The sequence below is a fragment of the Parasteatoda tepidariorum genome, chromosome 7, assembly GCF_982258835.1.
Source record: "Parasteatoda tepidariorum strain Cologne lab strain chromosome 7, Ptep-v5.0, whole genome shotgun sequence".
Taxonomy (NCBI): domain Eukaryota; kingdom Metazoa; phylum Arthropoda; class Arachnida; order Araneae; family Theridiidae; genus Parasteatoda; species Parasteatoda tepidariorum.
The window spans coordinates 90,104,355-90,119,512 of record NC_141761.1 but is presented as its reverse complement, the minus strand read 5'-3'; the positions used below and the strand labels follow the sequence as shown (position 1 = coordinate 90,119,512).

At 31.4% G+C, this 15,158-nt stretch overlaps 1 long non-coding RNA gene across 2 annotated transcripts in view; it reads left to right on the top strand.

Moving 5' to 3' along the window:
• LOC139425995 (uncharacterized) overlaps positions 1 to 15,158 on the top strand; it is a 54,429-nt gene that overhangs the window by 33,341 nt on the left and 5,930 nt on the right. The window lies entirely within an intron of this gene.

The window sequence follows — 15,158 nt, the reverse complement described above, 5'->3', positions numbered from 1 at the left end:
CTTGTTTCTGAAGAACTAAAAATTATTATGAGTGTAGTGATTCAAGAACAACTACTATTAGATAATTATTGCGATATTTTTCTTTTTTTAAAGTTGAATTAAAATAAGTTCAGAGATATTTGGTTTGACAAGTTTGAAACTTCAAATATGGCTATATTTTCAGAGATTAAAACCTATGAGACTTGACAATTGAAGATTTTAACATATTGGAGACGTAACTCAAGATTTAAACATATTTGAGGTTTAAAATAGAGTACCAAGGTTAGCGTTGTTCTTGAAAAAATAAAATAATTTAAATTTATGACTAAATGATTACAATCTTTACGGGATTCTAGACATTAATTCTAAACAAAAAAACTAAATTAGATTTGCTATATTAGGGATCGCTAATTTATGTATATTTAGGCAAGGAAAAACCAAAAACGCTCAAATTCTATCGATTCACTACAGTTAAGAAAGCATTATGAAAAACAAGAAAACCAGTTTTGTTGCCGGATTATGCTCTGTGTTTCTAACATTCGCCCTTCACATCCTCTCTGTTTCCTCCGGTAATTAAATATATTTTTGAGTTTTTCCTCTTGCTTTCCTCATTATAATATTTTGTTAAACTTAAAAAGCGGTTTGGTTTTTTCCTCGTTCAAATATGAATTTATGACTCCTAATGAGCTTGCTTATTCGATTTTTTGTTTTTCAACAAGGATTCTAAAAACATATATAAAGAGCGGCGTTTATGGTACACTCTGAATAACTTTTTCAAACTTCTTTCGGTATATTTTTAAAACAAAAATAATTTTTAGACAAATCTGTTTCAGTAAAAAGTTTTTGAAATATCATGAGAAAAGTGTAATGACGGAAATAGTAGTCACAATTCGTGATTTCGCGACTACTTTTTAATTTCTTAAATCATGATCCTGTGAAATAAAAAATAGATATTCTTTACTATAAATATAACCTTTATAAAAAAAAACTTTATAATTCTTTAGAAATATTTTATTCAAAAAAATTTAAATAGAATATTCTTTTTTTTTTTTTTTTTTTAGTAGCCCATACGAATCCTCGTCACGTTAACTTCATTTGTTTAGATACTCTGCTTCATTCTTGTAATTCGGATCAATTAAAAATATATATAGTAGTGGCTTTCTAGGAGGTGGAAACGAATTTCACACAATGGATCGCACAATAAACGACACGGAGCTTTTGGGGCCCGCTGTAAAAATCTTAAACTTTTTAGAAGTTTGTGGTTTAACGGTTAACAATTGTTGATCGCTTAACGGGTTAATAATAATTTTTTTATCAATATTTTAAATGTTTCTTTCAGAAAACTAAACTACATTAAAAAAGTTAAAATCTTAAAGAATAGTAACATACAATTCACGATTTTTACAAATTTTTGGGACATTCCTACTGAATGTGATTTTATCGTTCTACTTAGAATGCATAGATTAAATTCTCAATTTTTAAATATATATTTTACGAGTTTTTATTTTAATGAAAGTGTGACAAAAAAAGTATTGGTGCAACGTTGGAAAATATCTTGTATTAAAATGAAAAGTTTATTTTCAAATAATTTGAATTTTATGCAAAATCGTTTATCTATACGCGGCTGTTTGTCTGTCTGTAATCACAATATATCGCCCCAGAAGCCTCGCCCAGGCACGAAACTCGGCACATAATTGTGTTTTGACATAATGAAGAAGTATTTTTTTTCTTTTTCAAAAATTTGGATTAGTTTTTTAGTTATCAGTCATTTTGTAAGAAAATCTGTGCTTTTTCGTCTTCAAAGAGCCATATTCAAAAAACTATTAAAAAATGCATATACTTTTCTCCACTCTTATAAATGTATGCTAATGCGAACCTTACAATTGAATTATTAATTTTCGACAACTTAAACCAATAATATACGATGGAATTAATAATTTAATTTTAAGGTTCGCATTAGTTTACATTTATCAAAGTGGAGAAAAGTTTAAATTTTGTATTAAAAATGTGGCAACATATTCGATACGTAAATAGCTTGATATATTTGTCGCTGTTCGTAATTGTTATAATAAGTTTTTCTTCTTCTTTCTACGCTCTATTTTTTTTTCTTAAGCGAAGACGATAATTTTTGTAGCGATATAGAAATAGATACCATAAAAAATTATATAGAAATAGAAATTGATAGCGTGGCGGACAGCTGGCCGCCTTAGGCGGCTAGTTTGTAATAAAAAGAGATGGAAAGAATATCTCCATTCCCTCCTCTCAAGATAAAAGCGGATTAAACTTTTCAGTTTTCGAACATCATCGTCAAAACAAGGAGCGGTATCCAACAACTCTGAGTCGGAAAACTGACTCATTATGTTTCAAAATTTATTACCTTTTGTAAAGCTTTAAAAACTTCTTATTCTCCAAATCTGAAGATACTAACGGGGAAAAGTAAAAAAAATGAGATTTTAAAATGACAGCAGGTTTTGTTCCATTCTAAATTATGCCAATCAAAAACGAGAACAAGGACTAACTTTCTAAAACACTTGTTACCCCCGTTCGTTTTAGTCAATAGAAAGCAATTTACGCAAATTACTCTTCATTGCGACAAATATTTTACTAAACTTACAGATATTTTTTTTTTTAATTTTACTACTCAAAAGTCTTGTTTATTTTTATAGTAAGGAGCTTCCCATGAACTATTGAAGAAGTTTTATTTATGAATTTGGAATTTGCGTCAGAAATCGAAGACAAATATGATGAAATGTTACAAGGGCGCGAAAGAACAATGAATAGAACAATTCACAATGAAATATCACCTTCCCTTGATATTTTATTTACTTAATGAACATCGATATTCGAATTCGATTATTTGACGTTAGTAAGGATATTATTAGATTTTAATGACTTGTGTAGGATCGTCAAACTCCAGAAATTTGTGCTTAATTGGGTACTTGCACTTCAAGAACAAGACCTCCCATACCCACGCACGTGACTTATGACGTCAGCGCCAGCTATTCTGTATCAGCAAAGCGGCATATTAAAGTTGAGATAAGGTTCCCTACGTAAGTTAGAACGTTAATTAACGATAAGTTAATTAAATAGAGATCCGTATCTATCATCGAATTAGTTGAAATATAATACTTTCTCGTCTGCTTGTTTTACTTAACTTAGATTTATTATTTGTTAATGAATTTTATTGTGACCGTGATATATTTCTGTTTTATGGGTCTGGCAACTTCGAACCCTAATTAGTTTGTGTTCCACGTGGCTTCGTGCCCATCTTTGTGTTAAGTGTCTGTGTAATTATCTAATGAAAGAATTGAAATCTTTGAGATAGAAATTAGAATGTGTCACTTTAAAGAATTGATACTCGACGGGCTTGGCTTACTCGAAATAAAATGGAAAGAATAGCTGCTAACGTAAAGAAATGCCACGTTTCAGCAACCAATCAGGATCGATTTGCCCACACTATGTCACTTGCAGGTATCCCATTATGAAAAACATAAATATCATGTATAATATTATATAATTACTTTTCTGAAAATTAAAAATGCTGATCGCAAAACCAATGTCATTTTATGAGAAAAAACGGAAAAAAGAATAAAACAACTCCTGCTATATCTCTTAGTATGATAAAAAGCGATTTTTCAAAATTTACTTCCGATTAGAGTAAATGGTGAACATTAGCTTCTAACGAAAATTAAATAAAGATGTTGAACTCTTTGAGGCACACAGAAATTTTAATCGATAAGAGACATAAGAAGTGTTGTTCTTGTAAACAAGTCCAGATTTAACAATTCTCTTTATGTTTTGATTTCACAAAATTAAAGGTGGAGGATAAAAAACATTGTTATTTATAAGGTTAACCTTATAAATAACAATATATTTGAACTTATACATTTTTGGTTGTTATATATTCCTCAAAAATAAGTAGTTCCACTGTGAAGCAAGTATATCCAAAATTTCTTCTCTGTACATTTTTTTTTATATCGTTGTCTGAGGGGTGCTACGGAGGGAGTACGCGGGGGATTGGAATACCCCACTGGTTAGAGTAAATGGTGACCCATTTTTTTTACAATTTTGCAAGGTTTTTTTAAATTTAATATACACGTGTAAAAAATTTTGAAATTTGCTTACTCGTGCATTTTTTATTTTTTGCATTGTTAATATCGATCTATCTATCTATATACACTGGTGTGCAAAACTTAAGCAACAAGTGGTTTTTCGGCCACAGCTCCCCAACAAAGTATAAGATAGCCATGAAATTGCAGTATAATATGCACGCAATTCAGTAGAAAGATTATTTGTATGCAAATTTTAGAAATAAAACGTCGTAGGTGATGTAAGTGTGCGTAAACCTTGTGGGTCGGCGCGAGCAGGTCAAAGCTGTGATAAAAGGATGAAGAGCACCGTAGTTAAAGACATTCGCTGCAAGTGATTTGTTTTGTGAAACATGTCTTCAAGAAATCATTTAGACGACTTTACTCGAGGAAGAATGATTGGGAAGCTTGAGGAGGGGCGTAGTGTGACCAGTGTTTCCGAAGAGTTCGGGATCAACAAAAGTGTTGTTTCTCGTGCTTGGAATGCCTTTAAAACTACTGGTACAGCTGTTCGGAAGGTTGGTGGTGGCCGTCCAAGGAAAACAACACCAAGAGATGACCGTTACATTGTCCTCCAAGCGAAAAGAAACTGTTTTCAGTCAGCGAGCGCCATATCTCAGCAACTGTGCACAGCCACAGGACGACAAGTATCAAGATTTACAGTGGCCAGACGCCTCCACAAAGGTGGCTTATTTGCTAGACGTCCTGAACGCTGCATGCCTTTAAAAGTTAGCCATCGGCGGCACCGTTTAGAGTGGTGCAGAGAACACGAAACCTGGACACCTCATCAATGGAGTCGCGTCCTCTTCACAGATGAGAGTCGTTTTAGTGCTACAAGCGATTCTCAACGTCAGTTGATCTGGAGAAAGGTTGGAGCTCGATTTCATCCCAATAACATCGCGGAAAGAGATCGTTACGGTGGTCCTGGAGTTGTCGTCTGGGGTGGCATTATGTTGAACGGGCGGACTGAGCTTCTGGAACTGGAGACCGCTACTGCAATGAGGTAATCCTACCCCATGTGCGTCTGTTCCGAGGGGCCATTGGACCAGACTTCATTTTTTATGGATGACAATGCCCGGCCACACCGTAATGCTAATGTTCAAGAGCTACTGGAAAGTGAAGATATCACACGAATGGATTGGCCAGCTTACTCTCCAGATCTAAATCACATAGAGCATGTGTGGGATGCATTAGGGAGACGTCTAGCGACACGACAGTATCCTCCTGGTAACACCCATCAGCTGAAAGATGCGTTAAAGGAGGAATGGAGACGTTTACCCCAAGAACTCCTGGATATTCTAGTGCTTAGCATGGAGATACGATGCCAAGCAACAATTACATTAAGGGGAGGGCATATTCCATACTAGGGAACATCTGCCAGTTGTACTTACGCTTCTTCAGGCAATCATGTGTAACGCCACTATATGTCAAATATAGCCTTTTCTTGTTCCATACCCTACTTTAAGCTTTATATTCATTTCTGCGCCATTATTCTTTTACCATCCTTTAAGTACAAAATAATGTACATCATATTCAAATTTCATGTCAATCGGATGATTTCTTGTAGACTTATGACAAAAAACGCACTTGTTGCTTACGTTTTGCACACCAGTGTATATTTACTTCCACTTCGATTTTCAAGATTACGGTATATAGTCATCGTCTGACTTGTTAATGATGGTTTCTTTTGTTTTTCTTGGGCCAGCTGGGGTTCGTTGTTTGTGGTAATTTACTGGCTGCATGGTAATGCCCCCTGACGAAGCTGCCATTTATATTAATGCATCCACTTTATTATTTTTTAAATATTTTTCCTTTTTGATAGTTAGGTTAATATTTCCTGTAGTGCTTTTCACAAGGTGGTATCCTGTATGCTATTTTGTCTTAATAGTTTTAAGTTTACTCCCGCTGTTTTGATCCTTTTAGTTCTCTTATGAGGTAATAGCTTATTTTATTTTTTATAATATTTTCTTCAAATTATATATATATATACATAACAGGGATGGCCAACCTGCGGCTCGCGAGTCACATGCGGCTCTTTGAAGGATTATTTGTGGCTCTCGATAAATGTACCCGAGTTCCCTTTTCATTTTTGTTCTTTTATATTTTTAAAAAATTGTTATCGTTCCTTGACGAATCGACAGATATCACAGATCTTCCGCAATTGGCAGTTTTTATACGTTTTGTTTCACCTGACTTCGTTGTTAAAGAAGATTTATTAGATTTAATAGCACTTTGAGGGTCAACCCGCGGTGTCGATATTACAAATGCATTAGATTCCATAATGAAAATTTTTGATGTGCTTCTTAATAAACTTGTAAGCATTGCAACTGGATGAAGCTCCGGCAATGCTGGGTAAAAAAAAAAAATCGGTCTCATTGGGATTTAAAAAGATGATTCTCAAATTCCACAATTCATATCAATTCACCTCGTTACAAAATATTTATAGTATCCTGAAGTTATGAAATCAGTGTTACACATTGTAAATTACATTCGCACCAATGCAAAAAATCATCGACAATTCAAAAATTTCCTTAAAGAATTAAAGGACGAAGAACTTCCAAATGACATTAATTTCTTTTGCATTGTTAGATGATTATCTAGCTACAACGTATAAATTGTTTTGTAGATTTGTTTGATCCGATATAACAGCATTTCTAAAATAAAAGGAAATAACCTATTCAGAATTAGACGATGACGAGTGGTTACAAGACTTAATGTTTTTAACTGATGTTATGGAACATTTGCAAACACTGAATCTACAATTGCAGGGGAGTAATATATGACCTCTCACAGTGTATATTTAGTTTTCAAACTAAATTACTACTTTTTCAAAAGGACATTAAAAATAAAACTTTTCGCCATTTTCCTCGAATTAAAAAAAAATTTGTTTCTATATTAAACAAGAAATACTCAACGAGAATATAAAAAAGCTAGAAGGAATATTGACGGAATTCCCAAAATAGATTTCAAGACTTGAAGTATTTTAAATCGTCTCTTGTTTTTTTTTCTGACTCCATTTGAAATTAACATAATTCAAGGTGAGTTTTCTATTTCTAATATAATTATGGCCCAAAAAGCATTTGGAGAATTAGAATTAATAGAGATGCAAGAAGATCAAGCTCTACAATTTAAATATAAGTCGACGTCTATTACTAAATTTTGGAAATTTGCACCAGAATCGAAGTATCCTGAATTAAAAAAGGCTACTTGTCGAATTATTTCAATATTCGGAACAACGTACTTAGTGAATAATTTTATTCCACTTTGAAATTCGTGAAATCCAAACACCGATCAGTATTAACTAACCAGCATCTCTAAGAATTGCTGAGAAGTGAGAGTGAGAATTGAGTAAAGAAAGAGTTGAAGCATTTAAATAGCTGAAAAATATACAAAAGTAAATAACTTTTATATAGCTTTTTAAAGCTGCTTTTTTTCTTCTTAAAAGTAAGTGTAACATAAAATGCCTAAACAAGAATTTTAAATTCATTATAATAAAAAAAAAATTTAACAAATAAAATAATTAATAAGATTCTGAAATCACTGAAGTTTAAAAGATTATTCGCTCTAGAAAGGATGTTCTTTCCTTAATTATTTTAAAGAACACAATTGAAACATTTTATATTTTAATAAAATACGATTAAGATTGGATATTTTGTTACAAATTCAGATATTCAGAACGCTATGAAATTAGGGGGATTCCATTTTTAAAATTAAGATTTTTCAGTTACCTAAATCTGCAATTTTTAAAAAAATAATAGTTAGATCATGACAAATTTTGTTCAATATAGAAATCCATGACTTTCTAGGTGTACTGATACCCTATATGTACCCTAATAAATACATATATGTACCCAAAGAATAGTATCAGGAGAGATACCCTATTCTTTGGCAGGAGCATATGGGAGGAACGTTGAACAAGTTCGTCTTTTTTAGTCCGAGAAAAGCAGATAAATTGTTATAGTGCACAGAACCAATAAAAGTAAACAAGATCTTTGGGAATATCTGAATTGAATAATGTGATATAATTTAATAGTTAACAAACTTCAGTTTATGTAAGTTAAAACCCCTTCTGAAATTATGAATTACTTGATTAATGAGCTACTCGGTTCGGTAAGTAAGATGTAGACATATAAAATTTTCATGATTCAATTCTTTTTTTTTTGTAATTTAAACATTATATATTAATTAGATACAGTAAGCATAATATTAAATAATAATTAAACACACATATATATTATATATCTATATATAAATATATATATACTGCAAACTTGTACGGTTGAGAAAAAAACTTCTTACTAGCAGCAACATTAGATATCTTATTAAATCTTCAGTTTACATATTAAATCAATCTAGTAGACATACTAAATCTTCAATTTAAAATTTCGAAAAAAAAAAAACATTTCAATCTACCATGACAAATTAATAATTAAAAAATATGCAAATATGATCCATTTGTTAGCTCACTTAGCTCTTAAATTTTTAATTAGTTCAAGTATTAAAAAATATTTTTCATCAAACGTACAATTTGGCAGGTGTGAAAAATATAAACATAAGCATGTCAGAAGGCTTAACATCTCCAAACATACTATAAAATTACGCCACTGTTTGTGAATATGAGAATTGAATAACGTGATATAATTAAATAGTTAAGCAGCCTGGACAAGATAAAGGTGGAAATCAATGTAATTCTTGCAATATATAATTTAATTATATATATTAAAAACAGCACATACCTGCCAAGATCAGAGAATTCGTTCATTTCAACAAGGTGCATTAATTCCCCTTCATCTTCAGCTGGTTTGAGTTTTCGGGCTCGCTAAATCGGAATAATTTTCATTCCATTTACATTATGAGCTAAGGTATAAATTTTATGAGACGAAATTAGATTTAAATATAAGTAGACAAAAGATAAATAGATCGCAGGTGGTAGCGGTAAATGATAAACAGCATCTTAACGGGTTATGGTTACGGTTCCGATCGTAGATTTCAGTATTTAGAGAAAAAATCGATGTCGTGACAAAAACACGATTGCAATATTGATATCAAATATTGTCCGGGGTTGTTCGGATATCTCTAAATTTATATTTTAAACTTATTTTTTGGAATTATAACAATTTGACGTCATTTTTTGTCTTTTAAATGATTAATTTTGATTTAAGGACACAATAAAGTTTTAAATGAGAAGTTTTACAAACATATTTTTATAGTGAAATCGACGGGAATCGTACAATATCGTACACACAATTTCGATTTTCGCCAATATTGACAATGTCGGTCGATGTAAACTAAAGCTGTTACAATATCCCTGTGCTACTTGGGTCACCAATTATTCACAAAATTTTAAAGAATTATCAAGAGAAGTAAAATAAATGCGTTGAATTTTTAATATTTAAATTCAATACACATATTTTGTACTTTTATTTATATGTTTTCAATAAATATAATTTCTGTAAAAAAAATTTTTTTCATACCTTTTTTGCCTACCTTTTAAATACGGACTTAATTGCGGCTAGCGAAAAATTTCAAATTTTGAAAAATGGCTCGAAGATCAAAGAGCATGGCCACCCCTGATATATAACATAAAAAGCTTCAACTAATCTTTTAATGTTATTCCTTTATCTAAATTTTTTTCTTAATTTATTATTCTAAACAAATCGCTCTTTGTCACACTTTAAATTTCACATTTTGTCTATGTAATCATGAGAAAGATTTTTTCCCTTCACTTATTTAATAGAGCAATTATAATTACTCAGTTTTAGTTCATTTTTAAGGATTTACTTTGCAAGATTTTCCTTAACTTTTAATTTAGGAGCGTCCTTTTAATCGAGGGTCTAACTTTTAATTGAGATTTTGCGTTACTCTTCATGAATATGTCTCAATAAATAATAATTACGTTTAGCCTAGTGCCTGAAACCTGCATATTACCACCTCTCGGCGACGTTCTGATATGTATATTAGAAGTTAGTTTTAAAAAAAGTTCAATAGGCAGTATTATTGCATTAAATATTTTGTTTTCCAACTATAAAATCCAGATCTAATTACAGATGAAAATAAGAGTCAGAAAAATCCTTAACGAAATGCTAATCACTGAGAAAGGTCATTCTCATTTTGTGGTCACTATTTCAAAACTGTAATGAAAGGTATGATTGGTGGAAAAACCAAATTCATTTATCTGAAAGACGATAGAAAATAATATATATAATCTTGTCTTGAAATCCTTTGGTCGTAAAAAAAAAAAATCGATTTTTATTTTCGGCTACTCTGAAAGTATTTTTTATAAATCCATCTTTGGGCATCTTTTAACACACTTTAATCTCGTTGCGGCCCATATTATGCGATATTTTTGAGAACTAAAAAAAAAAAAAAGTAGTAAAGAAAATAATTATTAGTGTTAGTAGAATAAAAATCAAAATAATTTAATAAAAAACGCTGCAAAAAGAAATAAAAAGTATACTTATAGATAAAATCATAATAAATAATAATATTATTCAAGGATTTGATGAGAAAGATTCATTTTTTTCTGGGAAAATTATTCTGGAAACCTCATGAAAAAAAAAATTGTTTTTCGATTTAAATAAGACTTTGCGGGTCACATGTTCTGCAGGCTTGATCTATGATTTCTGCGAATCAAAATGAAACCTTCATCATGAGTCTATCAAGCACATTCTATTCAGGTCCCGCAGTTGACTGATCGTTAAGACACGGTTCCCAGAAGAACAACGAAGTCAAGCTACACTGGCTGCGGTCAGTAAGCGAATGGGTGTCCACTTAGATCAGCCTGCTTAGGGACCGAGGGTGCGCGGTATTGGTCCTCGTTAAATTGTTCTATGGTAATGTGCTCGCGGACTTCACGCGCAGGTCGTCGGGCTACCGAAGTTGGGGAGCCATCCCCTCCGCGGAGGATCGAAATTGCGCCATCTATGATTGACAATACGACTTTAGCCATACACACATCACAGCCCGTTTTTTTATAGAGAGGACCCAATCATACTCCATTCATTCATCCTCACATCGTAATTTTGACCTGAACCACCAAAGAAAGATCAATCTCAAATTCAGCACCCCCAGAGGTATTGATTTGTTATGGAAATTAGAGGACCCCCTACAGATTTAATGTGCTCCAGACACCATTTGATACACAGGGATTCTTTGGCTGGCTGGATTCGAACTTAAGTTCGCACGAACACGAGCCCAACGTCCTACCAACCAGGCTATCCTGGCAAAATTAAGTTAGAGAAAAATAACTTTTAAGCTCAGCATTCTAGCGAAGTGTGTAAATAATGTGTTTTAACTCATGAATATGAGTTTAATTTTTAATATATACAGAAGGGCATAAAGAGCTTGCTAGTGAAATTTTAATATTTCATAAGTTAATCATTTAGAAGGCCATGGGAAGAATGCTTCCCATCAACTTCATACAGTTTAAATGCCAATAGGAAGCTTTTCTCCCACAACTGATTTGTGTGGCCATCTGCTGATAAAATCAGAAAATACACACACACAGAAAAAAAAAATAGAACTTTGTTTACATAAATGTGGATAACTGTAAAGGTTAGCATGGGGACAATCAGTGAGACCAACACCGGGAAGTTACTTTCTGTTGAAAGTTTTGTTTTCGTTCATTTTATTCATTTATTTCTGCAGCTGAAGTAGAGACGTTACAATTGTAGTTTGTCAGTCAGCACTGTTGTTCCAGCAATTGATAGCGTTGTTTTGGCTAAATATTTGAAATATAGATAACTTGAAACTTCACATGCAAACGTTGCATTTTATACTAAAATCTTTTATAACCGGCTTTGAACAACCGACCCATCATTGAGTTTAAGACAATCAATGTTCAACTTGGTGGCCTTGTAATTTTGAACCCAATCTTAAAGACAAGTGGATCAAGCATTGGAAACAACTAGCCTTTGTGAAGAACTTTTCGGAGGCTGCATTATTACAATGGAGATGTAAACCATGAAATTCGCTCACAGTAAGACTGTCGAAAGGGGATTCTAACCCATAACCCGTACACCACACAGAGGATGCTCTACGTCAGTACTGTAGTCAGCGCAAAGAAGGGGCAGAATTCGTATCAATCATTCGTCACTGGGATTTCAACCTGGGTCACTTCATTGGAAGTTTATTTGTATTATCAACACATAATTTCTGAATTCAGTTATTTAAAAGCACACAAGTTCATGTTCATGGCAAATTCTTTAAAATAGGAAGTAAGTGAATTCTGACCTCAATGGTCTTAAAAATCAAAATAATTTTTAGGAAATAAGCTAAAGGAATTTTTTTTTTTATAAATCAATCTTAATAACAAAAATATTTTAACATTATTAGAAAAAAAGGCCCCATAAAAGGCAAACAAAATTTCAATATTTTTTGTATGTATTACCTGTAAAGTTAGAAATTCGCAATGACTTTCTACTGCATTGTAAGCAGTAGTAAGATGGATTATGCATAATTTTTTAATGCTATGAATAGAAAACTTTAAGAGATTTGAAATAATAATTTTTTTTTTTTTTTGCTCAAGGTCATAAAATGATTTCTAAATATTTCTATGAATAATTGAAAGTTGAAAACAAAGCCAAGCACTTCAATACAGTTTAAACACAACAATCTGTTTAATTATATTATCAATCCTTAAAATAATGACATCAAAAGAAAATGTAGTTTTTATTTACAGAAATACATGCTTATTACAAAACATTGCCTATTTTTTTCATAGAAGGTCCATGAAACTTAAAGGAATTTACAGCCTACTGAGGAAATTAGAAAATAATCAGTAATACAATAAGAGGCTTTGAAATATGGTTAAAAAAATTTCTAACTAACTTTAAACTATGTACAAAAAAATAAAATTCAAGACTTTAAACTTCGAAATTTACAATTATAAAAACAATTATAACGATTTCTTTTGTATGTTTTCATGAATGACATTGTCATAAATATAATGCAACATAACTACATTTTGTAAGAGAAAGAAGAATTAAGTATTAATGTTTATTACTTTTCAAATGTTCGAAAAAAGTTCAAAATTTTGTAAATGTAAATTTTTATAACATCTTTAATTGGATTAAAAAGCTACAATATATAGATCATTTGCTATAAATTAACTTATAGTTATTGAAACGTTGTTGAATACAAAATAATGTTAAAAAACTTTTTTTAAGAAAAAAAAATTTATTCACCGAGCTTAAAATAATTGACAAGCTTTTGTTTTTTTTAAAAAGCAATCCATATGTGTTAGCTTAAATAAATTGATCAGAATTGCTCATCAAAATAAAGTTTGAACACTACATACAACAGAGCATGTAAAAAATATAACAAAATCCCTATCAAAAGCATACATTTTACAAAATTGTTTTAATATAGAAGCAAAAATCATATAAAGTCCCAAGAATAAGTAATAAAAAATTATTTTTGATTATAGGCAAAAAACAACGGAGGTATTAAAATCAATAAAAATCAGTCAATTTGCCAAGTGGAGTTGAAATGTGTTTGCCTTGCATTAACTACCATCATTCAGCTTTCTTATGAAAATAAGCTTTGTTTTGATGATTTTAAATATCTCACTCCACCTCATCGACTTTGAATTTGTTAAAGTCTGATACTCTTTTCTCCCTAAAATATTTGGGATTTTTTACAAATGTACGTAAAATTTCAAGAACAGTCGAACTTCTATTTAACGAACCTCTATTTAGCGAATTTCTTTATTTTGTGATTCTTTTTTGAGATACCAAGAACATTTTGAAAATTTCTTCGTAAAATAACTTCCAAATAGGGAAGTGAATTTTCTATTTAACGAACTTTTCTTTGAGATCCACTTTCCCTATTTCCCAAAATATTTCGGAACGTTTCAAAATTGTTAACGCATTTAATTGGGGGGAATGGATTTTCACAGCCTCTTAACCTTTAGAGAAAAGGGTAAAATCCCTTTTCCTTTTTGTTTATATTTCATACAGGATTCCATGCTAAAAATCAATTTACGAGAAAGCACAACAGAAATTTCTAAAGCATGGAACTATGATGTTACAAATCGTACTATTCACAAGAGTTTTGCTAAAGCTGTATTCTTAGTCAGCCGAAAGCAGGGCCGGATTAAGCGCACGCAGGGCCCTAGGCCAGGCCATTAAAATTTTTGGGGTCCTTAGATTAATTTTTTTTTCCTGTTTATTTTTTATTTATTCAAATACAAAAGTATTTATACATCTTTTCATTTAAGAAAGCAAATTTAAAATAAAAATAAAAAATTAAATTTTACTTTATTTTGTTAAATTAGAATTAAAAAAATTATCGTATTTCATTAATTCATCGGGACCGGAAATTATATTCGTTAAATGGGGTCATTCGTAAAATCGGGGTTCAAAAAAAATTTTTTTTTGTACATATGTATTATTAAAAATTACTATTTATAAACGACTATCTAAGATAAGAAAGGAATTTCCTGTTTGACTCACAGTCCACGTGACAAGCCCCCGGAAAATGACCTTGCAAGTGTAATGTCTTATTGACTCTGCCCACCTACCCACGACGAATTTTGTTTTTCCCTGTTGCGGGCTTTTCTTTTGTTTGAGACGAATATGCACTTTTTCTATTTTATTCCTCCCAGGAAACATTTTTTTCCGTTTAGAATCTACCAATTACAAAAAAATGCTATATTTTTCTGATCAAAAGTAATGAAAAATATTTTTTCCGGATGCTGAAATAATTCGTTAATTCGGGGGTAATTGTTCGTTAATTAGGGGTTTTTGACTCTGTTTTTGTTGGGATTGAAAAAAATTTCGTTAAATCGCGAAATTCGTTAAATAGGGGTTCGTTAAATCGGGGTCCGACTGTATATATTAGAAATTGATTTTTGTTAAAAAAAATCGTTGTTTTTCTTAATTTTTTAAAATTTATTTTCAAAATTTTTTTTTTAAGGGGGCTTTTAATCATTGCTAATGTGCACTTCTAGTTCTCATGCGTCAGGTCTGGTGAAATAAGCATGTGCCCGTTAAAAAAATATCAAACTTACATAAGTGAAAATAAGAGGTTTTGCAAAAATCCATAGGTTGAAAACGCTAGCGCAGTGGAAATTATTTAACTTTGACCACA